Consider the following 24,946-nt stretch of genomic DNA (forward strand, 5'->3'; position numbering starts at 1 on the left):
TTCCTTCAGCAAAGATGTACTAAGCATCTACTATGTGTCAGGTTCCATTCCAGGTGTCAGTGAAACAATGGACATGACCACCCTCAAGGAGCCTGCATCCTGGTAGGGGCTGGAGGTGGGAACAGAAAGTCAACCAATAATTAAACAAAAGAGATACCAGAGACCGGTGAGTATTTAGACAGCAATTTAAAACAGAGAGTGGGAGTGAGAGACCACTTTGTACAGTATTGGTTGATCAGGGAAAGTGACATTTAAATTGCTCTCCGAAGGACGAGAAGATGCTGCAAGTGTGAAGGTGGAGGAAGGTGTGTGGAGGCTAGAGTCCAGCCAGAGGGAGAGCCAGTGCTCTAAGGCTCCAAGGAAGGTTCTGAGGAATAGGGAGGGGGTGGCCCCTGGGGAACATTTGCTAATGTCCGGGAACATACTGTCCTCACAAGGTGGTGGAGGGGCAGTGCCACTGGCATCTAGGGGTTAGAGGTCAGTCAGTGATGCTGCTGAACTACAGTGCAGGGGACAAACCCCCATGCAAAGGATTATCCAAAATGTCAGAGGCGCCGGGTGGAGAAACCCTGCCCTCAGGCCATTACAGGCTTGGCATCTTCACGGTGTAGAAAGCAGGACACCACACACGGAGAAGAAAAGAAGAGAGGGCAGGGCTATGAAACCACCCGCCTTTGTGTGCCTTGGCGAGGAGCCCACGAATGTTTTAAAACCGGCAGTAAACACGGACTCGTTTATTTTTGGAAACAGTTACTCTGGCTCTTGTGTGGAATGTGGGAGGAGGGGCCAGGGTGAGTGAAGGAGACCAGGTGGGTGACTTTTAATAGTAGAGAGAGGGGATGGCGGCGTGGGCGCTCATCATGGAAGGAGAGATGGAGAAGTAAAGAGCTGAGACTGATTTCAGAGGTGGAACTCACAGCTCTTGCTGACAAAGTCAACGTGGAGGGTGAGGAGAAAAGAGGAATCAAGGGTTCATGGAAGTGAGGTATCACCTCACACCAGTCAGAATGGCCATCATAAAAAAATCTACCAACAATAAATCCTGGAGAGGGTGTGGAGAAAAGGGAACCCTCTTGCACTGCTGGTGGGAATGTAAATTGATACAGCCACTATGGAGAACAGTATGGAGGTTCCTCAAAAAACTAAAAATAGAACTACCATATGACCCAGCAATCCCACTCCTGGGCATATACCTGAGAAAACCGTAATTCAAAAAGAGTCATGTACCACAATGTTTATTGCAGCTCTATTTACAATAGCCAGGACATGGAAGCAACCTAAGTGCCCATCGACAGTTGAATGGATAAAAATGTGGCACAGGGACTTCCCTCGTGGCTCAGTGGTTAAGAATCCGCCTGCCAATGCAGGGGACACGGGTTCGAGCCCTGGTCTGGGAAGATTCCACATGCCGCGGAGCAACTAAGCCCGCGAGCCACAACTACTGAAGCCCACGAGTCACAACTACTGAAGCCCACGAGCCACAACTACTGAAGCCCGCGCGCCTAGAGCCCGTGCTCCGCAACAAGAGAAGCCACTGCAATGAGAAGCCCGCGCGCTGCAACGAAGAGTAGCCCCCGCTCGCCGCAACTAGAGAAAGCCCGCGCGCGGCAACAAAGACCCAAAGTAGCCAAAAATTAAAAAATAAAATAAAGAAATTTATAAAAATAAATAAATAAATAAAATATCACCATGTTACCTTTAAGAAACAACAACAACCCACATAGCACAGGGAGATCAGCTCGGTGCTTTGTGACCACCGAGAGGGGTGGGATAGGGAGGGTGGGAGGGAGACGCAAGAGGGAGGGGATATGGGGATATATGTATATGTATAGCTGATTCACTTTGTTATACAGCAGAAACTAACACACCATTGTAAAGCGATTATACTCCAATAAAGATATTAAAAAAAAAAAAAAAAGGATTCATTGAAGGATTCACGGCCAGCTTCATGGGGGTGTGATCAGTGCCAACAGCCGTCCCCACCCAGGGTTGGCGGGGACCTCAGGGTGGCTCTCGGCCACCATGGTTCCAGGTACTGGGCACATCCCAGCACGGAGGCTGCAATCCCCCCAGGGCGGCCGGTCCACTGGGGGCTGGGGCACAGAACTGTAAGAAGGGGGTTTGGCTTCCCTGTTCCTGCCTGGGGCTCCCCATCTTCATTTAGCACCAGGTCTGGCAAATTATGTAGCTGGTCCCGCTTAAAGGTTTCCATTTTGAGCAGCCAGATTTTTAATTAGTGTCCTTTACCAAAATGGGGAAGAGTAGGGTGGGGTAAGAAGTGCAATTTGGGACTTCTTTAATCTCGAGATGCCTGTGAGACATCTAATTGAAAAGACCAGGTGGGCAATTGTGTAGTCTACCTACAGCTCAGGAAAAGTATGAAGTTATAGATATAAAGCTGGAATTCATCAGCCTGTAGATAGTGTTTAAAACCATGAGAATGATGGTGCAGCTGTTGTGAAAAACAGTAGGATTGGTCCTAAAACAATTAAACACAGAATTACCATAGAATCCAGCAATTCCACTTCTGGGTATGTACCCAAAAGAAGTGAAAGCAGGCACCCGAACAGCTATTTGTATACCCATGTTCATAGCAGTATTATTCACAGTAGCTGAAACGTGGAAACAACTCATATGTCCATTTATAGAAGAATGAATAAACAGAACGTGGTGTAGACATACAAGTGATATTATTCAGCCTTAAAAAGGAAGGAAATTCTGACACAGGCTACAACATGGATGAATCTTGAGGTCATGATGCTAAGTAAAAGAAACCAGTCACAAAAGGACAATACTGTGTGATTCCAATTATATGAGGAACCTAGAATAGTCAAATTCATAGAACGAATGGTGGTTACCAGGGGTTGGGAGCAGGGGGAGATGGGGAGTTATTGCTTAATGGGTGTAGAGTTTCAGTTTTGCAAGATGAAGGAGTTCTGGAGGTAGATGGTGGTGATGGCTGCACAATGTGAATGCCCTTAGTGCCACTGAACTGTGCACTTAGAAATGATTAAAATAGTACATTTTATGTTATGTACATTTTACCACAATAAAAAAGAACTTATTATTATTTATTGAATGCTTTCTCTATGCCCAGCACTGATCTAAGTGCTTTCCTTGTTTAAAACTCATATAACCCTTCACAACAGTCTTTAAGGTAGGTCTGACATTATCTACCCCATTTTACAAACACGGAAACTAGTGACCAGAGATGTTAAGGAACAAACCTAAGCTCACACAGCTTCTAACTGGCTGGAGTAGGATTTAGACTCAAGCGGTCTGGTTCCAGAGCCTAAGCTTTTTTTTTTTTTTTAATGTACTGTACTACCTGCCAACAGAGATTATGTCGTATGCTATGAGAATACACGTTTCACAATAAAACACGAATTTTTAAAATTAAAGGCTGAATTTACAGCCCACAAGCAGCTAGATCCTGGCCTTTCACTGTATTCCAACATCAGTTCCCAGCACGGAGCCTGGCACTGCAGAAGTGAGGAGAAATCATCCAGGGATGATCACCGTATCATCTCTGAGGAAACTGTTGTATGACCAGAGACATCCCTAGGAAATACATACCAGAGGGTCTCCTGCTGCATGTGAAAAGGCCAGGATCACCCATGGCCCCTTTCCTGGTCCTTAGGAGGATACAGCGTGGACTCAGCCAGCCCACGAGGCCAGGCCAGGGCCCCAATCCCAGGACAGGTACGCTTGGGGAGGAGATGTGCAGTTCCTTGGCGTTGGAGAGAGGCAGTTACTGGGCTATATTTAAGTTGCTTCATTATGTTATCAATTAAACCTCTCAAGCAGAAGCAGTGCCAAAGCCATGGAAACTCCAGGCCTGCAGCTGGGAAAAACGCGGTGGCTGGACCACGGTACACAGAAGTTCTTAGTTATGAAGCAAAGTTAGAGCTGGCTGGCAGAGGGAAGGTGCAAACCACTCATGGGGATTCCCTTTAGAGATCAGAATTCCCTCACTCAGAAACACATCCCAGACTGTCAGGAACCCAGGGGCCAGTGTCGGCGCTGGGCAGGCCTGGGTCACTGAAGTGGACGGAAAGCAGGAAGGGCCAGACAACAAGGATGCATAGTGTCCTTTTGGCTCAAGTCCTGGGCGGTTGGAAGAGGGTGAGCGGCCTTAGATTGATCTTGAGGCAGAATCCCCAGATCTGAATGCATCCTTTAGATGCGGGGAGGCCCAGGCCCCAGAGCAGTGAGCAGGCAGCCCCCTTCCTAAACCTCCCTTCCAGGTGGAATTTAAGTTGACCCATCGCCATTGCCTTTGAAGTATTCCTTACTTCTCAACATCGCCCTTTTTAAATTTACTTATTTTTATTTATTTATTTTTGGCTGCGTTGGGTCTTCGTTGCTGTGCCCGGGCTTTCTCTAGTTGCAGCGAGCGGGGGCTACTCTTCGTTGCGGTGCGTGGGCTTCTCATTGCGGTGGCTTCTTGTTGCGGAACACAGGCTCTAGTCAGTAGTTGTGGCATGGGGGCTCTAGAGCACAGGCTCAGTAGTTGTGGCGCACGGGCTTAGTTGCTCCGCGGCATGTGGGTTCTTCCCAGACCAGGGCTTGAACCCGTGTCCCCTTCATTGGCAGGCGGGTTCTTAACCACTGTGCCACCAGGGAAGCCCCTCAGGCCCATTTCTGAGGTGGAAAGGACTCTGACCTCAGCTATGAGACCTGGGTCAGATGTTCTGGGTGAGCACGGCCAAGGCTCCTCCTGGTTAGGGGGCCCTGCCCTAGTGACATTCACACCAACAGAAAGAGAATGAAACAGGGTTCCTTTCTCTGGTCCCAACTTCGAGGAGGGCAACTTACTTTAAGTTCCAGTTTTTAAAAAATCAGCACCTTCTTCCTTCGTTACTAAATATTGGGTTGGCCAAAAAGTTTGTTTGGGTTTTTCCGTAAGATGTTAAAGATGAAATGTTGGCCAACCCAATACAAGCTTTAAGCACATACTCATCTCCACGCACCACCCCAGCACACACCCATCTTCCTAACGCTAACTGCTCCATAACTATTGCTGTCTTGAGGTGTTTGGGATCCTCAACACTTGACATAAACACATTTAAATATATATGTATGTGTATTCGTCTGCTAGAGCTGCCATAACAATATACCACAGACTGAGGGGCTTAAACAATAGAAATGTATTTTCTCACAGTTCTGGAGGCTGGAAGTCCAAGTTCAAGGTGTGGGCAGGGTCAGTTACTGCGGAGGCCTCTCTCCTTGGCTTGTAGACAGCTGCCTTCTCTCTGTGTCCTCACATCGTCTTCCATCTGTATGAGTCTGTCTTAGTCTGTTTGGGCTGCTGTAACAAAATACCACAAATTAGGTGGCTTGTAAATAGCAGAAATGCATTGCTCACACTTCTGGAGGCTGGAAGTCCAAGGTCAAGATGAGGATAGATTTGGTGTCTGGTGCGGCCCACTTCCTGGTTCATAGACAGCCGTCTTCCTTCTGTGTCCTCACGTGGTAGAAGGGGTGATGGAGCTCTCTGGGGTCTCTTTTATAAGGGCACTAATCCATTCATGAGGGCTCCACCCTCATGACCTAATCACCCCCAAAGACCCCCACCTCCAAATACCATCTCATTGGGGGCTAGGATTTAGCATATGAATTTTGGGGGGACACAAACATTCAATCTCTAGGTGTCTGAGTCCTAATCTCCTCTTCTTATAAGGACACCAGTTGTATTGGATTAGGGCCCTTCCATATTTCCCAATTTTGCCTAAATTACCTGTTTAAAGGCCCTATCTCTAAATACAGTCACATTCTGAAGTTCTGGGGGTTAGGGCTTCAATACATGAATTTGGAGGGGGTGGTGGGACACAATTCAGCCCATACAGTATGGAAATGACCGAGGAGGTTCTGCTGAATACAGCGTTAGCACAAGGCCCATCAAAGATGTTTTGTTTAACTTATCGGAAATAGCTAAATTTATAGCAAGGAGGCAGAGAAACTATGTTTTGTTATCTTCATTTCCATTCTCACCACTTTTAAAGGAAATTTCAAAAACAACACCTATAGCAGTAAATCTCAGCACTCATTAGCTATGGTTTTCTCCTAAATTTTGTTTTAATACTTCAGTTCTCTGATCCTTCCTCAAAGCAAGGCAAATATCAAAAAACAACCCAACATGTTAGCATCATCTCCAGGAAACGGCAACCCAGTAAGCAAAAGAACCCAGCCTCCCTGGGTCACTGGACTCACAACCAGAATTCCACCAAGCAGAAATAACAGGTGGTAACATTTAGTGCATTCCTTGTTTTTTGTTTTCCTTTTTCCTACCTATCAGTACCTTATGTTGCTGAGAACACAGTTCATATTGAAATCAGTCTTGCTTTTTTCTGTTACACTTGATCAGACTCCTTTCCTAACATCGTTAAAAATTATTCATGGACGTGTTGAATGGCTGCATAATACTACATGGTGTTTCATGACGTCATTTACCTATTTCCAACTGTTGGAAGCAACATTTAGGTTGTTTCCAGTCTTTCTCAATTACAAATAATGATGACAAACATCTTTGGTTTATATCCTAGCCTGTGTTTCTGAGCATTTCTTTAGGCTAGATTCCTATTAGTGAAATTACTCTGTCTAATGTACATACACTTATTTTGAAGGCTTTGGGAACACAGGAAAAGAGCTGTCTTTTCAGATTCTGTGACTTCGTGGGTCAGGCCCTCCCCTGATGCTAATCCAGCATTTGGTCCTATGTTCTTACCAAGGTATCTTTGCCCTCTGCCACCTTTCCACCCAAGCACAATTATTACTTCCAATAATTACAGGCTGCTGTGATAGGTACAAGGAATAAAAAGCACCGCAGCTGCTCATGGGGAAAAAAAAGTGAGGAGGGGCGTAGAAATGCTTGCATTTACGAAGCACTTTTCCTCCAAAGAGCTCAAAGGTTTTCCGAGACATGGTCTCATTAATCTTCATAGGTCAGTTATTTTTCCTTCTGATACAGATCCAAACATAAACCTTATTTGTTGGCTTGCATTTATGCACTCACTGTGCTCCAGTTTTCTTTATGTTCCCTAAAGTGACTTTTATATTTGTGACTCCTGTTCATGCAGATGACAAAAAAGCCCCAACCGGGTCTATTCATCGCTCACCCTTAAGACCCACAGGAGGAAAAGAGGAAGGACAATTGGTCTCATCTGAAGAATGAACAGAGAAGTTCAGTAGCCCTGAGAAGTTAAGTAACCCAGCACAGGGTGAAAGGGGGATTCAGGGCAGAAGCCCTAAATGACAGCTGTGCACGAGGCAGGTTGCTTTCTTTCAAAATTGCTTGCTTACATCTTTTTGCACAAATACATTCACAATTTCTGACTTTGTAGACATTTTGAAATGAACCGTGGTAGACGGAATATTGGCTCCCCCAAAGATGTCCACCTCCTAGCCTCAGATCCTGTGAATACATTACCTTACGTGGCAAAAGGGACAGACTTTGCAGATGTGATTAAATTAAGGATCTTGAGATAGTGAGATTATCTTGGATTATTAGGTGTAATCACAAGGATCCTTATAAGAGGGAGGCAAAACTTTTGTGCATCAAAGGACGCTATCAAGAGAGTGAAATGACAATGTGAGAATGGGAGAAAATATCTGCATATTGTATGTCTGATAAGGGGTTAACATCCAGAATACATAAAGAACTCCTACAACTCAATGACAAAAAGACAAACAACCCAACTAAAAATGGGCAAAAGATTTAAATAGACATTTCTCCTAAGAAGATATACAATTAGCCAACGAGCACATGAAAGGATGCTCAACATCATTAGTCATTAAAGAAATCAAAACTACAACAAGAAACCACCTCACGTGCATGAAGATAACTATAATCATAAAGACAGACAGTAACAAATGTTGGTGAAGATGTGGAGAAATTGGAACCCATGCACATTGATGGTGGGAATGTAACATGGTGCAGTTACTATGGAAAACAGTTTGGCAGTTCCTCAAAAATCTAAACATAGCATTTTCATATAATCCCACAATTCTGCTCTTAGGTATACAACTGAAAGAAGTGAAAACAGGAACTTAAACATACTCCAATGTTCATTGCGGCATTATTCACAATATGGAAAAAATGGAAATAAGTCAAGTGTCCATCAACTGATGAACAGATAAACAAAATGTGGTGTATGCATTCAATGCAATATTATTCAGCCACAAAAGGAATGAAGTTCTAAAATATCCTACAACATGGATGAATATCGAAAACATTACGTTAAGTGAGAAAAACAAACACAAAAGGATAAACATTGCATGACTCCATTTACATGAAATATGTAGAATAGGCAACTCGTAGAAACAGCAAATAGACTCGACCCGGGAGGAGGGAATGGGGAGTTATTGCTTAACAGGTAAAGAGTTTCTGCTTGGGCATGGAACGGTTTTGGAAATAGTGGGACTGTCGTACTACATTGTGGTTGTAATTAATGCCACTGAATTGTACACTTAAAAAAAGGGTTAATGCCAAATTTTATGTTATATATATCTTACAACAATAAAAATAAAGAGGGAGGCAAGAGGGTCAAGGTCAGAAAAAAGAGATGCAAGGACGTAAGCAGAGATTGGAGTGACGTGCTTTGAAGACAAAGGAGTAGGGCCGTGAGCCAAGGAATGACGGCAGCCTCCAGAAAAAGGTAAGAAAACAGATTCTCTCTGGAGTTTCCAACATCTTGATTTCAGCCTTCTAAAACTCTTATGGGGCTTCTGACCTCCAGAATAGTAAAATAATAAATTGTATGCTTTAAGCCACTAGGTTTGTGGTAATTTGTTACAGCAGCAATAGGAAACTAATCACGGATGTAAAACCTTATTATATTATTACAGTTCACTCACATGATACATGAATTCACTGTTTAGTTGATCCACGTGACTTTTAAAGTTCCACACCAAAGCACCCTACAGTTTGGGTACAAGAGCTGATGAACTGGCCTGAAGGGCCCACTGAGTTTAACCAACGTGTGATAGATCAGACTGGAATTCTTCGAGGGACCCGGGCTGTCGGACAGTGGTCCCCTTTCATGGAAAGATAAGCTGTGGAATGGATTCAATTAACGACATCCCAAAGAAAAATATTTCTACAAAAACACTCCTGAAAATTCATGCATATGTGAATTGTGTGATTTATGAAGATTAGAGCTGTGTGACACAAGCGGGACTGAATTTAGAGACCACATTCTGTGTTCACTGCTCCCACGTCTTCTTGCACTTCTTGCGTCTTCTTTACACTCCTGTAGCACCCGGCCTGACCTCTTATCACACTGTTCCCTTGAGGGCTGGGACCAGGTCTTATTAAGCTTGGCGCCGAGAGCACAGAATTTACATTTTCATCCTTATCTTTAACTATGGAATGAAAAGCTTTCTTTTTGATAAACCACTAGGAGGGGAGATAAAGTTCTGGAGAGTATCCGAAAAGATCAGGAAAAACCAGCGTGTCCCAAGGACATCTACATCCTAGTAAGAGACACCTAGAGATATAATAGGATTAACTTCACAGCACCTACAGAACTGTCATACCCAGCCCTGCATCTCTCCACCCTCTCTCCTAACACCAGCATCTTGATTCCTAGGCATATCCTGGTGGTTTTTCTCTAAAAACACCAGCCTACAGTTGGTTCAATCCCTAAGATTCTCTGCTGAATTCCCAAGCTGCTTCTTATGCATTTATCACCCTTACCTGACTTTGCTCCATGAACTTGATAATGGCTAATCAAGTCTCAGACAGGTGCAGCCGGCTCCATCACCTGAGCTCCAAGCCAGAGGCTGCGGATGTCCTTCACGTGGTGGCACTGGGTGGGTACAAAGGCTCTGCCAGCGGGGGTGTCACAGCCAGAGATATGGACTCAACCATCGTCCCCAGGGACCCGTGGCCTATGGTGGAGGTAGTGGGTTTCTGCCAGTCACAGCGGTGTCCTTTGTAACTGCGGTGACGGACACAGAACCAAGGAGGAGGGGCAACCAGGTGGGACGGCAGATGCCCACGGCTGCATTTAGCGCTCTGCCAACTCACTTCTTCCCAAGAGTGACCTGATCAGTGTTTGGTTTCTTGCACTTTGCTTACAGGCTGAGGTAAATAAAGAAATGCTGGTATATCCACCTGCCCTTTCTTTCTTCCTGTTCTCCCCAGGAAAATCACAAGTCATACACGGTGGATCAGTAAACAACAAAGACCTTTGTCAAAAAAGAGCAAGGGAGAAAGTGAACAGAAGTCTGATAATCTGTCACTGCCACTTAACAGAACATTTCTCCAAATCGCTTTTATTTTTTTCTAATTACAGAAGGAATGCATGTTTATTGTAAACAATTTGGAAAATAGAGAAAAACACGAAGAAAAAAGGCAAATTATCTGTAATCTTACCATCTTGAGATACCACTGTCCCTGCTCTAACACCCTCTATACTCTTACTCTGCCTTAATTTGGTTCAGAGTCTTGTTGTATTATTATTACTATTACTGTTGTTGTGGTTGTTGCTTGTTGCCTGACTACCTCAGTAGAACATGAAGCCCATGAAGGCAGGGAATCTGCATCTCTGTGCACCAAGGACAGTGCTCAATAAATATTTGTTAAATGAGAAACAGTTGAAAAGACACGCACATCCCAATGTTCACAGCAGCACTATTTACAATAGCCAGGCCATGGAAGCAACCTAAGTGTCCACCGACAGATGAATGGGTAAAGAAGATGTGGTACATGGGACTTCCCTCGTGGTCCAATGGTAAAGAATCTGCCTTCTAATGCAGGGGACGTGGGTTCGATTCCTGGTCAGGAAACTAAGATCCCACATGCCACAGGGCAGCTAAGCCCGTGAGCCACAACTACTGAGCCCACCTCAACTAGAGAAGAGAAAACCCACATGCCACAACCAGAGAGAGGCCTGCAGGTCACAACGAGAGAAGCCCGAGTGCCACAACGAAGAGCCCACGCGCCACAACGAAAAAATCCCACACGCCTCAAGGAAGATCCTGAGTGCCTGAAACTAAGACCCGACACAGCCAAAATTAATTAAGTAATTGATTTAAAAAAAGAACCATGTTTATTAAAAAAAAAGAATATGTGGTCCATATATACAATGGAATATTACTCAGCCATAAAAAAGAACGAAAAAATGCCATTTGCAACAACATGCATGGACCTAGAGATTGTCATACTAAGTGAACTAAGTCAGACAGAGAAAGACAAATACCATATGATGTCACTTATATGCAGAATCTAAAAAAATGGTACAAATGAACTTATTTATAAAACAGAAATGGACTCACAGATGTAGAAAACAAACATATGGTTACTGGGGGGAAAGAGGGGGAGAAATAAATTGCGAGATTGGGATTGACATATACACACTATGATATATAAAACAGATAACTAATAAGGACCTACTGTATGGCACAGGGAACTCTACTCAATACTCTGTAATGGCCTATATGGGAAAAGAATCTAAAAAAGAGTGGATGTATGTATATGTATAACTGATTCACTTTGCTGTATGGCAGAAACTAACACAACATTGTAAATCAACTATACTCCAATAAAATTAATTTTAAAAAAACAACAACAAAAAAAAGAAAAACAAATCAGCTTTTAATCTTTTTTTCTAAAACACCTATATACATAAATTATGTTTATAAAGCATTATTTTTGTTAATTTAAAAAACCATTCTATTACCAAGAGCCCCAAAGAGAATATCTGAAATACTCATGGTCTGAAAAGTAGAGCCCGGATGGACTCACCTACACATTTATTCCTCTCGGGGGCAGTTTCAAAGCAGCAGCTCTGGGGAACGGGCCTTGGAGAACGGATGACGTCACTGCTCCAGCCAGGGCTGATGGCCTTTGAAAGGTGCACTCAGCTTCTGTGCTTTCCCCTTAGCTTCACGCGGCTGCTGGTGTGCGCACAGATACACTTGAACAGGTGATCGGGTTGCCCAGGAGGTAAGGTTGAGCAGGCTGGACGCTATGGAAGGTCAAGGGCGTGAGGGCACCAAGGAACAAGTGCAAAATTAAGGCATCTGAACAGGTGATTACTGGACTCTCCAGCTCCCTCCATTCCTCACCCTCAGATCTGCTTTGCCTTCAAACATTTGAGAGCATCTGAAGTGACCTATTTCAACACGCCTTCGCTTTACGTCAACGTCTTCCTGACTCTCCACCTATTCTTCTCTTCTCAGGAGCAAAAATCCTCCTTCCTTCCCCTGGTTCCTCCTTCCTTGTACTTGTGACCTTAATGATGTCCCCTCCCAGCATCGCTAGGATTCTGCTCCATGGTTATCTCCTCTCTCTACTCTTATCTTCAGTTTTTCCAGATACATTCATTCCTTCCTCTCTTTTTATGACTGTTCTCGAACTACCCAGTCCCCCAAATAACCCTCCTTCCCACTCATGCTACCCATCTCGTCTCTTCCCTCTTCATATCGATTTGATTGAAAGAGAAGTTTACACCTGTTGTAAATATCTCCCCCCCACTCACTCTTTCCTTAACTTCCTGTAATCTGGTTTCTACCTTGATTCCAGGACCGTCAGTGACCTTCCACCTGCTGTCTGAAAGCCTTCACTCACCTCATCCTCTCTGTAGCATCTTACACTGTCAACTATCATTGTCACCTGTACAACGACTGGCAAGCGTGGTCTCCTTCAAATTCCATGCTCACCTCTCTATGCACCCTCCTGATACAGCCTACACACTGATGACAAATTAACCTTTCTACGGCATAATCTTTCTAAGGTGTTGTCTAAGATTAATTTCTTTCTATGGCTAAACCAGTAAATTAGAAAAAGTACTAAATATACTGGGTCAGGACTTGAGCAAGTCATTTAATAAGCCTCTCATCCTTGGACAGAAGGTTGAGTGATGTGGACTAACATATAACCCAGAAGCATTTTAGCAGAAGACCTTACATCGATGCAAACAAAGCTGGTCCAGAGTGCAAGCTCAATGATGGGGCTCTACCCACCGTCAACTGTGGTGCAGTGGGCATGGCCACTTCCACTGTCAAGGGTGGTGAATCTGAATACAGTAAGTGCTAAGCAATGTCCTGCAAAGTGACTGCAATTTGTTGCCTCACCTATCCTGCTCCTTCTAAGTTTATCTTTAGTGTAGCGATGGCCAAGGCGAGGCATTGTGGAGCCATAATCCTGATTTATCATGTCCTTAGACCCGAACCAACACCGGGATACCGGTCTGTAATACCCAAGAAGGTCTCCAGCACCCAGGCCTCTTCGCCAGCTCTCATTGTCCTGACTTAGTCCTTTCCTGTCCAGGATCTCATCCTCTGTCTGCTCAAGAGCGTCCTCTCAAAACCCTCCTGTCCTTCTCCCGAGGTGCATCCACTAGACGCAGGCTTCCTTAGGACCAGATTAATGTGTACTTATCATTATAATATCATTAGCATGAGGAAGTGCCCTCTCCTCCATTCTGCGCACCTGCATCTTGGCTGTCTCACTGTCTTTGAGACCAAAATGTCATCATGGCAGCCACCTCCTTGTTCTCCTAGCTGTTTCTGCACTATTTCTGCAGGCTGGTAACAGACCTTAACTTCATTCACTTAACACATTCTGTTTCCACTAACCCACCCCCAAACTCCCCTTCTCCAAAGCAATACATTTCTCCTACTCAATACTCTCCAACAAAATCATTAAGGACTTTTAGTGCAGGTAAAACTGGTCTATTTTGGCAAAGGGTATCCATTCGAATGTAAATGAGCAAGGAAGAGGAAATCTATGACTGATCTAAAAATTATCAAAGTCAGACCTGCATCCATCATTAGAGGGAATACACCCCGGGACGGCAGTTTTTTTGTTTTTTAAAGGAAGCTGTTTGTTTTTTTTTAAAGTCTTTATTGAATTTGTTACAATATTGCTTCTGTTTTATGTTTTGGTTTTTTGGCCCTGAGGCATGTGGGATCTTAGCTCCCTGACCAGGGATTGAACCCACACCCCCTGCATTGGAAGGTGAAGTCTTAACCAATGGACCGCCAGGGAAGTCCTGGGACAGCAGTTTTAACCCCTCTTAATCACGTGGAATTGATGCACAAATGGACTTACGAACAGCTTGTTTGTAAGTAGAGGCACATTGGTATGGTTCAGTGGATTAATAACTTGTTGAACAACTTTACCAAAAGATATGGGTTGGTAGACCCATGTCAATCTTTTTTCTTTTTTTAAAAACTTATAATTAAAAAAAAATTGAGGTATAGTTGATTTACAATATGATGTCAGTTTTAGGCGTACAACAGAGATTCAAAAATGTTATAGCTTACACTCCATTTACAGTTCTTATAAAATATTGGCTATATTCCCTGTGCTGTACAATATATCTTTGTGGCTTATTTATTCTATACATAGTAGTTTGTACCTCTTAATCCGCTACACCTATCGTGACCCCCTCCATCCCTGTCCCCACTGATAACCACTAGTCTGCATAGTCTGTAACCACTATATCTGTGAATGTTTCTTTTTTGTTATATTCACTAGTTTTATTTTTTAGATTCCACATATAAGTAATAACATACAGTATTTGTCTTTCTCTGACATTTCACTATGCATAATATTTTCTATGACCATCCACATTGCAGCAAATAGCAGAATTTCATTCTTTTTATGGCTGAGTAGTATTCCATCGTGTGTGTGTGTGTGTGTGTGTGTGTGTGTGTGTGTGAGTACCACATCTTCTTTATCCATTCATCTGTTGATAGACACTTAGGTTGCTTCCATATCTTGGCAATTGCAATCCATGTCAATTTAAAATGAGGTCTCTATCGCTTGATCAGTCTTCATTTCTGCCCTGTTCATGCCTTTCCAATTTGTGAAGGGATAAGAAAATCAGGGCTGAAGAATAATTTTAAGTAAGAATAAGGGTTCTCATACTAATATAAAATGAACATGTGTCCATTAATTAACTCATTAACTAACCATGAAGGCAGTAAAACATTACAACTGGCTCCAAGGGGAATCCAAAGAACGGACAAGTATAGAAGCAATCAGAAATGCTGAAATAAATTTGCTAATCGATGCAAGACTGGCAGCCTCTTTCACGGGGTGAAAATCAATTGCATGTCCACCAGACAAAATTCATTTTTCTCTTTCTGGACAAGAATTCTTTGCATTACCACTATGTGTTTTCTACAATTTATATTTGCAAAACAGTTCAGTCAAAAACAATGAAAGACACAGACCCCCATAAAACCAGACAACCCAGAAGAATCCGCTAGATGATACCCAGCAAGCCACTGAATGGAAACTCAGTAATCTTTTTGCCCATTTCAAGGCCTTTCACAATTTTTCCTGACAATAAGAGGAAACAATCATAAAGCAATCTGAGGTCTTTTGCAGGGACCAAGTACAAGTAGAGAATAGAAAAGGTTATAGCTTAGCAGTAGTGCCTTCGGGAATGGCTTAGGAGTTGAAATCAGTATTATGTTCATCAGTTCAGTGTGATGAGTGCTAGTATTATATTGAGTGTGACTCCCAAAAAAATCTTAAAATTTTTTCCACTTCGGGCATCTTCTGTAGAACGAGAGAAGGGAAGGGTCTGCTCTGGTCAGCTGTGATCAGACAACTGGGTTTCATGTACCACATTTATTTATTTGTTTGTTTGTTTGTTTATTTGGCTGTGTTGGGTCTTCGTTGCTGTGCGCGGGCTTTCTGTGGTTGCGGCCAGCGGAGGCTACTCCTCGTTGCGGTGCGAGGGCTTCTCATTGCTGTGGCTTCTCTTGTTGCGGAGCACGGGCTCTAGGCGCGCGGGCTTCAGTAGTTGTGGCTTGCAGGCTCCAGAGTGCAGGCTCAATAGTTGTGGCACATGGGCTCAGTAGTTGTGGCTTGCGGGCTTAGTTGCTCCGCGGCATGTGGGATCTTCCCGGACCAGGGCTTGAACCCGTGCCCCCTGCATTGGCAGGCGGATTCTTAACCACAGAGCCACAAGGGAAGTCCTATGTACCACATTTTATGAGAACTGGAGACAGTCAGGCAGGTAAAGGAATGTGGAGTGGTGGAGGAAACCAAGAATATTTGGTCTAGAGAAGAAAAAGCTCAAATAGGAATGGGATAGCTGTCTTCAAAGTCTTACAGAACAAATGTGGAAGAAGGCTTAAGGAAAACCTTCCTAAATTATAACCCAATGTATGGTGATGTTGACAACAGCAGTCAAGATTTATTGACCTTTACTCTCTGGCAAATCCTGAGCTAAGCACTTTACAAGTGTCATCTCATTAAACCCTCACAACAAGGAGAATCTAGTGGCCAAGTCTAGACTTGACAGTCAGAGATGTCAAGCTTTGGATGGAACCAAAGGCCTTTAAGTCCCTCTGAGCTCAGAGATCACGCGGTTCTGTGTGCCTCTGCTGCTCTAAGACCTCCAATGGATCCCTACTGGCTACTATGTTAGGTACACATTTCTCAGCCTGCCAATAAAGGCTCTTCACGGGATGGCCCAAATCACTCACTCTGGGTTTGTCACCTGAATACTAACACCCAAAAAAGTACCAAATCCAGCCATGCAAGGTTCTCAACCAACCCTTCTTCAACTGGACCACCTCTCCACATTTTATCCATGCTTTTCCATCTCCGATGTTACCTCCTCCGCAAAGTCATTCCAGTACCTTCTTTCCCTCCTCTTCCACCCTCCTCCTCTCTCCAGTAGCATTTTGCACTCCTTCTGCCACATGCTGGCCGCTGTCATAGTTAATAAGTACTTGTTTAATGTCTTCTACCAGCTTACAAACTCCTTGAGGGGAGGGCTGTTGGACGGATGTGTTGAGTGGCCAGAGAAGGAAGGTGGGACTTAAATGGGGAAGAAGAAGCTTGAGGAAACTTCCAAGGCAACAGGAAGAATCCCAGGTCCTTCAACAGGGGAGCAATTTCTGGAATGCCTTCGTCACTTGTGCTCCTCTTGAGTTACTCTCTTTTTTCTCACCTCTTAACAGAAGGGAGGATGGAGCACTCTATTCTTCTGGAGGCAGCCTGGCTTACCTGCAGAGGATGGCATTCCCTGTGAGATGACAGGGCAGTTGGGGCTTCCTCCCTTCGGTACCCAGACCCCGACAGCAAGTCAACAAGGGTTTGATAAATGACTTATTTATTTATTGTAGTTGGCATCAAGACTGGACAAGTACGTTTGGGTCCAGATTATAGAAGGCCTTGAACATCAAGACAAGGGGAGCGCCTACGGATCCTTGACCCGGAAAGTGACTTCCTTACATGATTCTCTCTAATTGTCTTGTATGTATTGATTTTTTTTTCAAAAGTGTTTCGCAAATATGAATTATCAGGTCCAACAGGACAGTAGGAGGAGCCAGCACGAATAACCCGCAGGGATGGTCCACAGGGGCTAAGGGCCCTTCCAAGACACATATAAGTACAAATTCCATGTGAATATTTTTACCTGGGCTGTTCCCTCCAAATATTTTTAACAGGGCCCAAACCCATTGTAGAGCGCCTGTAAATTGTTTGTATAACATTAAAAGATATATTTATTGTCACTTATTTGATGAAGGCATTGAAACAATATAAATCCAACTTTGTGTTCTTGTATGTATTTTTTTAAAGATTTTTTTTTGATGTGGACCATTTTTAAAGTCTTTATTGAATTTGTTACAATATTGTTTCTGTTTTTTTTTTTAAATAAATTTTATTTATTTATTTATTTTTGGCTGCGTTGGGTCTTCGTTGTTGTGCGCGGGCTTTCTCTAGTTGCGGCGAGCGGGGGCTATTCTTTGTTGTGGTGAGTGGGTTTCTCATTGCGGTGGCTTCTCTTGTTGCAGAGCTCAGGCTCTAGGCGCGCGGGCTTCAGTAGTGACGGCACGTGGGCTCAGTAGTTGTGGTTCGTGGGCTCCAGAGCACAGGTTCAGTAGTTGTGGCACACGGGCCTAGCTGCTCCGCAGAATGTGGGATCTTCCTGGACCAGGGCTTGAACCCGTGTCCCCTGCATTGGCAGGTGTATTCTTAACCACTGCGCCACCAGGGAGGCCCTTGCTTCTGTTTTATGTTTTGGTTTTTTGGCCGCGAGGCATGCGGGATCTTAGCCCCCCAACCAGGGGTCCAACCCGCACCCCCTGCATTGGAAGGTGAAGTCTCAACCACTGGACCGCCAGGGAAGTCCCATTCTTGTATGTATTTTTTAACAAAATATGCTCATACAATCTTTTTTTGACCTCTCATTCACCCACGTCTTGCTCTAGTTGCTTGAAAACGTTATCGCAGACATTTGATAGTTTTGTGTTTCCTCTGCTTTTTGTCATCTCTCACCTAGACCTAGAATACGTTTCGCCCCTCCTCCACAGACACAGAAATGTCCTTTGCCAATTTCCCTCTCCCCCAAATCCATAAGAGCCTCTGGACATGTCTGCTTTTCTCTTGAGGATTTTCCCTCTTTCCTCCCTTAGCTGTTCCACTGCTCTGTTTCAATGAACTGTGATTTACTTGGGTCTGGGGCTCTCTGGTTCCCATTACGGAGGTCTGACTCTCTTCCTGTGCGAGGCTGCAGAGAAAGCGAACAGCCCAGTAAGCCAGCAGGAATTTCTCGCTGATCAGTGGGTTGCCTGCACTTTTTACGTCTTTTTTCTAGAACCACGGAGTAGGCACCTCCCCACCCAGGAGCTGGGTGGTCTCCTAGGACTCTGGCCATCCTGCCCAGTGGAAATAATATGAGGATGGTGTTCTGAGCTGCCACTTCATTGTCAGCCTTCAAAACAACCCTCTCACGTGGGTTACTACCCCGATACCCCTGATAGAGATGCAATGTGGAGAAACTGAATAATATCCCCAAAGTTCCAGAGCTAGTGAGTGACAGCACCAGGATTCAAATCCAGCCTTCCTGACCCAACATGTATACCCTCCCTGCAAACTTCATGTTTTGCACTGGGTTTAGAAGACTTACATTTTCTTTAACATGTTGCCCTAACACAAATTTCAAAAAGTAAAAACAAATCGCTCCATTAAAAAATTCACATCTCCCATTTGCAGCAACATGGATGGACCTAGAGATTATCATACTAAGTGAAGTAAGCCAGACAGAGAAAGACAAATATAATATGATATCGCTTATATGTGGAATTCAAAAAAATGATACAAATGAACTTATATACAGAACAGAAATAAACCCACAAACATAGAAAGCAAACTTATGGTTACCATAAGGGGAAAGGGCGGGGAGGGATAAATTAGGAGTTTGGGATTAACATATACACACTATTATATATAAAATAGATAACCAACAAGTGTATATAGCAGAAGTGTGTATAGCACAGGGAACTGTACTCAGTAGTTTGTAATAACCAATAAGGGAAAAGAATCTGAAAAAGAGCATACACATATTATTGAATATGTATATAACTGAATCACTTTGCTGTACACCTGAAACTAACATGACATTGTAAATCAATTATACCTCAATAAAAAAGTAAAATAAAATAAATTCACACCTGAACACTCTCGCACAATAATACTAACCCTCTTGTAAACGTATTTGCTTCGTCACCTGTACAAACATTCCTCATCAAAACTGCCCTTTATCTGCTTCTCATTGTGAAATGCAGCAACTATATAAAACGAAGGATCAAAAAACATGGATTAATTGCTTAGGGGATGCATTTGCCATATTTCCTATAGTCTTCTTTTCTCTTCTTCTTTTTCCAGATTGTCTCCCTGTTTCTGTGTTTCTGTTTCTAGAGGTTTCCTTTTAAAAAAAAAATTGCCAAGATTTTAATGAACCCATTCACATTCATTCCCTGCCTCTTAACAGCTTCACCATCCTGGTCTCCTGTCTTTGGACCCTGGATAAGCCCACAACACGCTCACACATTGGAAAGCACAGCCCCTTCGCTTAGACCACTGTCAAGTTTACAGCACCCTCAAATTTTGCTCAATTGAAGGGGATGCATTTATGTCCTTCCCTGTTCTGTTCCCTGCGGTGACCTTCCATCTAGAACATAAATTCATTGTTTTCCTTTTTAAAATTTCCTCAAAGGGGTGCCAAGAAGTACGAAAAAATCATTTTAATTACTCAAACAAATTAGTAGACAATTTAAAAGGTGTAAGGGACTTCCCTGGTGGTGCAGTGGTTAAGAATCCACCTGCCAATGCAGGGGACACGGGTTTGAGCCCTGGTCCGGGAAGATCCCACATGCCACGGAGCAACTAAGTCTGTGCGCCACAACTACTGAGCGTGCGCTCTAGAGCCCGCGAGCCACAACTACTGAGCCTGCGTGCTGCAACTACTGAAGCCCGTGAGCCTAGAGGCCGTGCTCCGCAACAAGAGAAGCCACCGCAATGAGAAACCTGCGCACCGCTATGCAGAGTAGCCCCTGCTTGACGCAACTAGAGAAAGCCCGCGCACAGCAATGAAGACCCAACACAGCCAAAAATAAATAAATTAAATAAATAAATTTTAAAAAATAAATAAATAAAAATAAAAGGTGTAAAAGGGTATACGTCCTTGTCCCCGTCCCTCGGTTTCCTACACACAGGCTACCACTCTCACCAGTTGGTTGCCATTTCAAACAAGAAGGATCTGTGTGAATAGTTTCCTGCAGGCTCCCTGTGGCTTTAAGCTGCTTCAAAGAAAATTCACCCATTCAGTTCAGCCTACTTGAATCACTACTCCACCTTCAGTCTCGACTTAAATGGCACCTCCTCCTGGAAGCCTCCTGTCCCTCCCAAGCCTGTGACACGAAGCACTTACCCCATCGTCCATCAAGCTTACCAAGCAGGATGGAAATTGCCTGTCTATTTCTTATCTCGGGGCAGGACCAGCACAGCACCTGGCACACAGATGTATTCAGGAAATATTTGCTGAATTAATGTCGTATCTGAATACCAATGTATATTCCAAACTATGCATGAAGTCCAGGGAATGCAAAGGCAAATAAACCAAGGTATCTACCTTGGCATCTTCATATAGTTTACCAAGAGAAAACACAAAAGCAGCAAGAGAAAGATCCACTTTCATTAACCTTACTTTCAATCTAGGTTCATTTAGTAGCAGTATTTCTCATTTGCATCACCTGCTCTTCCTCTCACTGTTACTAAGTGTTCTGCAGTCACCCTTTATTGCCAAAAGGAGTCCTAGGAACCCCATTAGTTTGTGTTGGCCAAAGCGTCAAAGGCTGAATATTTCACCTTGCCTTGCTTGCCATTTTTCCTTTCTCCAAAGTGGCATCTGATTGACTCTCCAGTGCCAGCTATTGAGAATACTGGCAGGCAATTAGCTGGGGAGAGGGCACCACTTATTTTTATGACTTCAATCGAAAAGTTACATACAGTTTACAAATATACAGTCACCCCTCGGTATCAGCGGGAGACTGGTTCTAGGACCTCCGCAGATACCAAGATCTGAGGATGCTCAACTCCCTGATATAAAATAATAGCACAGTATTTGCACATAACCTACCATACAATCCTTTGTATACTTTAAACCATCCCTGGATTACTTATAATACTTAATACAATGTAAATTTTATGTAAATAGTTGCCAGTGCCCGGCAAATTCAAGTTTTGCTTTTCAGAACTTTCTTTTTTTTTTCCGAGTATTTTCAATCCACGATTGGTTGAATCCGCGAATGCGGAACCCGTGGGTACAGAGGGCCCACTGCAGTCTCGAAATATAGTCAGAGGCAGCATGTGTTGCTGCCCTGGAGAGTCAGAGCAGAAAAGTGGTATTAAGCCTCAGCGGATCTGTCCGGGTCTTCTGCCAGCCTCCAGACCCAGCTCAGGCTGGCAACAGCTCTGAGCTTCTGCTGTGTGACAGGACAGCGTCTCTGAGTCATCATCGTGGGGTTTGTGACACGTTAACTAAGCTAACAAATGCAAATGTCCAGGACAATATCTGACTTGTCCTGAAGGTTCAGTATTGCTAAGAGAGGAGGAGCAATTCCTGCACGATGATGACATCTTTGATACTTATCATTTTTAAATTATTTTAAAATTTAAAGCTATCTTACTACAAAATCCTACTTAAGTGAAATGGGGCATATGCTCTGTGTATCAGCCTTGGGCAAATCACCTTATCTCAACAGTATCTTTCTCCTGTCAGAAATGATGAGTTTGGGCTAAAAAGATTAGACTCCCAAGAGACAAAACAACCAAACGCGATGGGTGAAACTTAATTGGATTCTTCTTTAAAAAAACAAAAAAACAAGAGCTTAATTATTCTTGGCATTGCTGATATTTAAATATGACTGCCTATTAGATATTATGGAATTATTATTTGTTTTCTTAGGTGTGAATTTTTAAAAAATTTTTGGTGTGATAGAGTTTTCGTGGGCAGGTAGGAGTACGTTCATTACTAACAGGAAATGCATACTGAAGTATCATGATGTCTGCAAATGTTTAGGAAAAAGAATATTCAAGTTTGTGTACAGAAAGAGACTGAAAGGAAGAAATAGAGAAAATATACCATTTTTACAAAATGATCTTTGAATTCCCTTTTTGCAGTCATTTCAAATTTCCAAGAGTGCATTAAAACCCTATGACCAAATATATTGAAAATCGTTTTTTTAAACCAACAGTCTAGCCAAACAAGAACACATTCTTTATGCTCTAATTTTGGTCTTTAAAAGTCTAAATATTCTGTCCCATCTGCATCATCTTAACAAAGTTTCAAAACTTCTGAGTACACTAAAAATTATAACTTTTCCAGGGACCATGCTTCACTGGTGGGAATGTAAATTGGTGCAGCCACTATGGAAAACAGTATGGAGGTTCCTCAAAAAACTAAAAATAGAGCTACCAGGGACTTCCCTGGTGGTCCAGTGGTTAAGACTCTGTGCTCCCGATGCAGGGGGCCTGGGTTCGATCCCTGGTCAGGGAACTAGATCCTGCATGCATGCTGCAACCAAGAGCCCGAATGCTGCAACTAAAAGAGCCCACATACCACAATGAAGATCCTGCATGCCGCAACTAAGACCTGGCACAGCCAAATAAATAAAAAATAGACCTACCATGTGATCCAGCAATCTCACTCCTGGGCATATATCCGGAGAAAACCATAATTTGAAAAGACACATGCACCCCAATGTTCATAGCAGCACTATTCACAATAGCCAGGACACGGAAACAACCTAAATGTCCATCTACAGATGAATGGATAAAGAAGATGGGGTATATATATATATATATACACACACACACACACACACACACACACACAATGGACAATCACTCACCCATAAAAAAGAATGAAATAATGCCATTTGCTTGGATGGACTTAAAGATTATCATACTAAGTGAAGTAAGTCAGAAAGAGAAAGACAAATACCATATGATGTCACTTATATGTGGAATCTAAAATATGACACAAATGAACTTACCTAGGAAACAGAAACAGACTCACAGACATAGAGAACAGTCTTGTGGTTGCCAAGGGGGAGGGGGTGTGGTGGAGGGATGGATTGGGAGTTTGGGGTTAGCAGATGCAAACTAGTATATAGAAATGGATAAACAACAAGGTCCTACTGTATAGCACAGAGAACTATATTCAATATCCTGTGATAAAACATAATGGAAAAGAATATGAAAAAGAATATATATGTATAACTGAATCACTTTGCTGTACAGCAGAAATTAATACAACATTGTAAATCAACTATACTTCAATAAAATAAATTTTAAAAAATTATAACTTTTGAAAATTCTGTTCATTAGTTTTATTTGTCCTAATTTTTACCAACATTTTGACTCCCTTCCCTTCCCTCAATGATCCTTCATGCTTCCGGCTTTCATCAGGACCTGTCTTGCCTTTCCCCTTCGGATTTTACTCTTGTATGTCTTCATTTTTTCTCTCATCTCCATCATTTACAGAGATTTCTTTCTTCCTTTCTGTCAATATTTTCCTGTAGATTTGTCTCCTGTTCTGGGCAGTATTTTAGTTCTCTAATTTATCCTGCCTTCACCGCACTTCTTGTTACCTCTACATCTGTTTCATTATCTTCTATCATCCTCCATTCCCTGGAAAGGGGGAGCCCTGGACATCCCCACTGATGCCCCACCCCTCTGTCTTCCTTTGTTACAAGCAACCCTCTGAGTGCTTTTTCAAATCTGGCGTGGTTTTATTTAAAATAGAAAAACTTGGGCTTCCCTGGTGGTGCAGTGGTTAAGAATCCGCCTGCCAATGCAGGGGACATGGCTTCGAGCCCTGGTCCGGGAAGATCCCACATGCTGCGGAGCAACTAAGCCCGTGAGCCACAACTACTGAGCCTGCGCTCTAGAGCCCGCGAGCCACAACTACTGAGCCCGTGCGCCTAGAGCCCGTGCTCTGCAACAAAAGAAGCCACTGCAGTGAGAAGCCCGCGCACCGCAACGAAGAGTAGCCCCTGCTCGCCGCAACTAGAGAAAGCCCGCGTGGAGCAACAGACCCAATGCAGCCAAAAATAAATAAATAAAAACAATAAAATAGAAAAACTTAAACTTTTTAAAAAGATTGAAATGCCAAGGCAGTAGGAATTTTCTCTCCAAGAATGTAAAAATGGAGCCAGCCCAGAACCAGTCCTCCACCGTCAGATCTGGTCTTTTGGCGGGAGTTTACTTGGTTGATTAGGTGCTTTGCGAGAAGAAAGCCGGCCCGCCTACATCAGTGTACTTAGACTCCCATCCACACGCGGTGCAGTTCACCCAAGTGACTGCTCCTCTCCCCTCCCCCACCCCCTCTGTCCCCACCCCCCCAGCCACTCCCAGAGCTTCCTGTCATTTCACCTTTTCTCTGGTTCACAGAACCCTTGAATGATAATCCTCTTTTATTTTCCTGAACTTCTGAACTCTTCTTGCTTGCGTCTTTTACCTCCGGTCTTTGGCAGTCAGCCTCGGATTCCTTTATCTGCGCTCGGCCTGGCTGATTCTTTTTGCCCACGGAGAATAAGAAGGACCGGTTTCCACCGTCTTTTCTCGCTTTTGACCACAATGCCAGGCCATGCTGCATTTTTTGTTTCCCCAGTTCTCTCCTTC

General features: G+C 43.5%; 1 long non-coding RNA gene across 4 annotated transcripts in view; it reads right to left on the minus strand.

Annotated features, from left to right (window-relative positions):
- LOC133082041 (uncharacterized) overlaps positions 1-24,946 on the minus strand; it is a 64,890-nt gene that overhangs the window by 15,582 nt on the left and 24,362 nt on the right. For 3 of the 4 annotated variants that reach the window (XR_009698903.1, XR_009698906.1, XR_009698905.1), the window contains one exon: positions 5,163-5,311. This is a non-coding gene — a long non-coding RNA (uncharacterized LOC133082041). The remainder of the gene's footprint in view (positions 1-5,162; positions 5,312-24,946) is intronic. The other variant, XR_009698907.1, reaches the window with a different exon arrangement.

This window comes from Eubalaena glacialis, chromosome 2 (assembly GCF_028564815.1).
Source record: "Eubalaena glacialis isolate mEubGla1 chromosome 2, mEubGla1.1.hap2.+ XY, whole genome shotgun sequence".
Lineage (NCBI taxonomy): Eukaryota > Metazoa > Chordata > Mammalia > Artiodactyla > Balaenidae > Eubalaena > Eubalaena glacialis.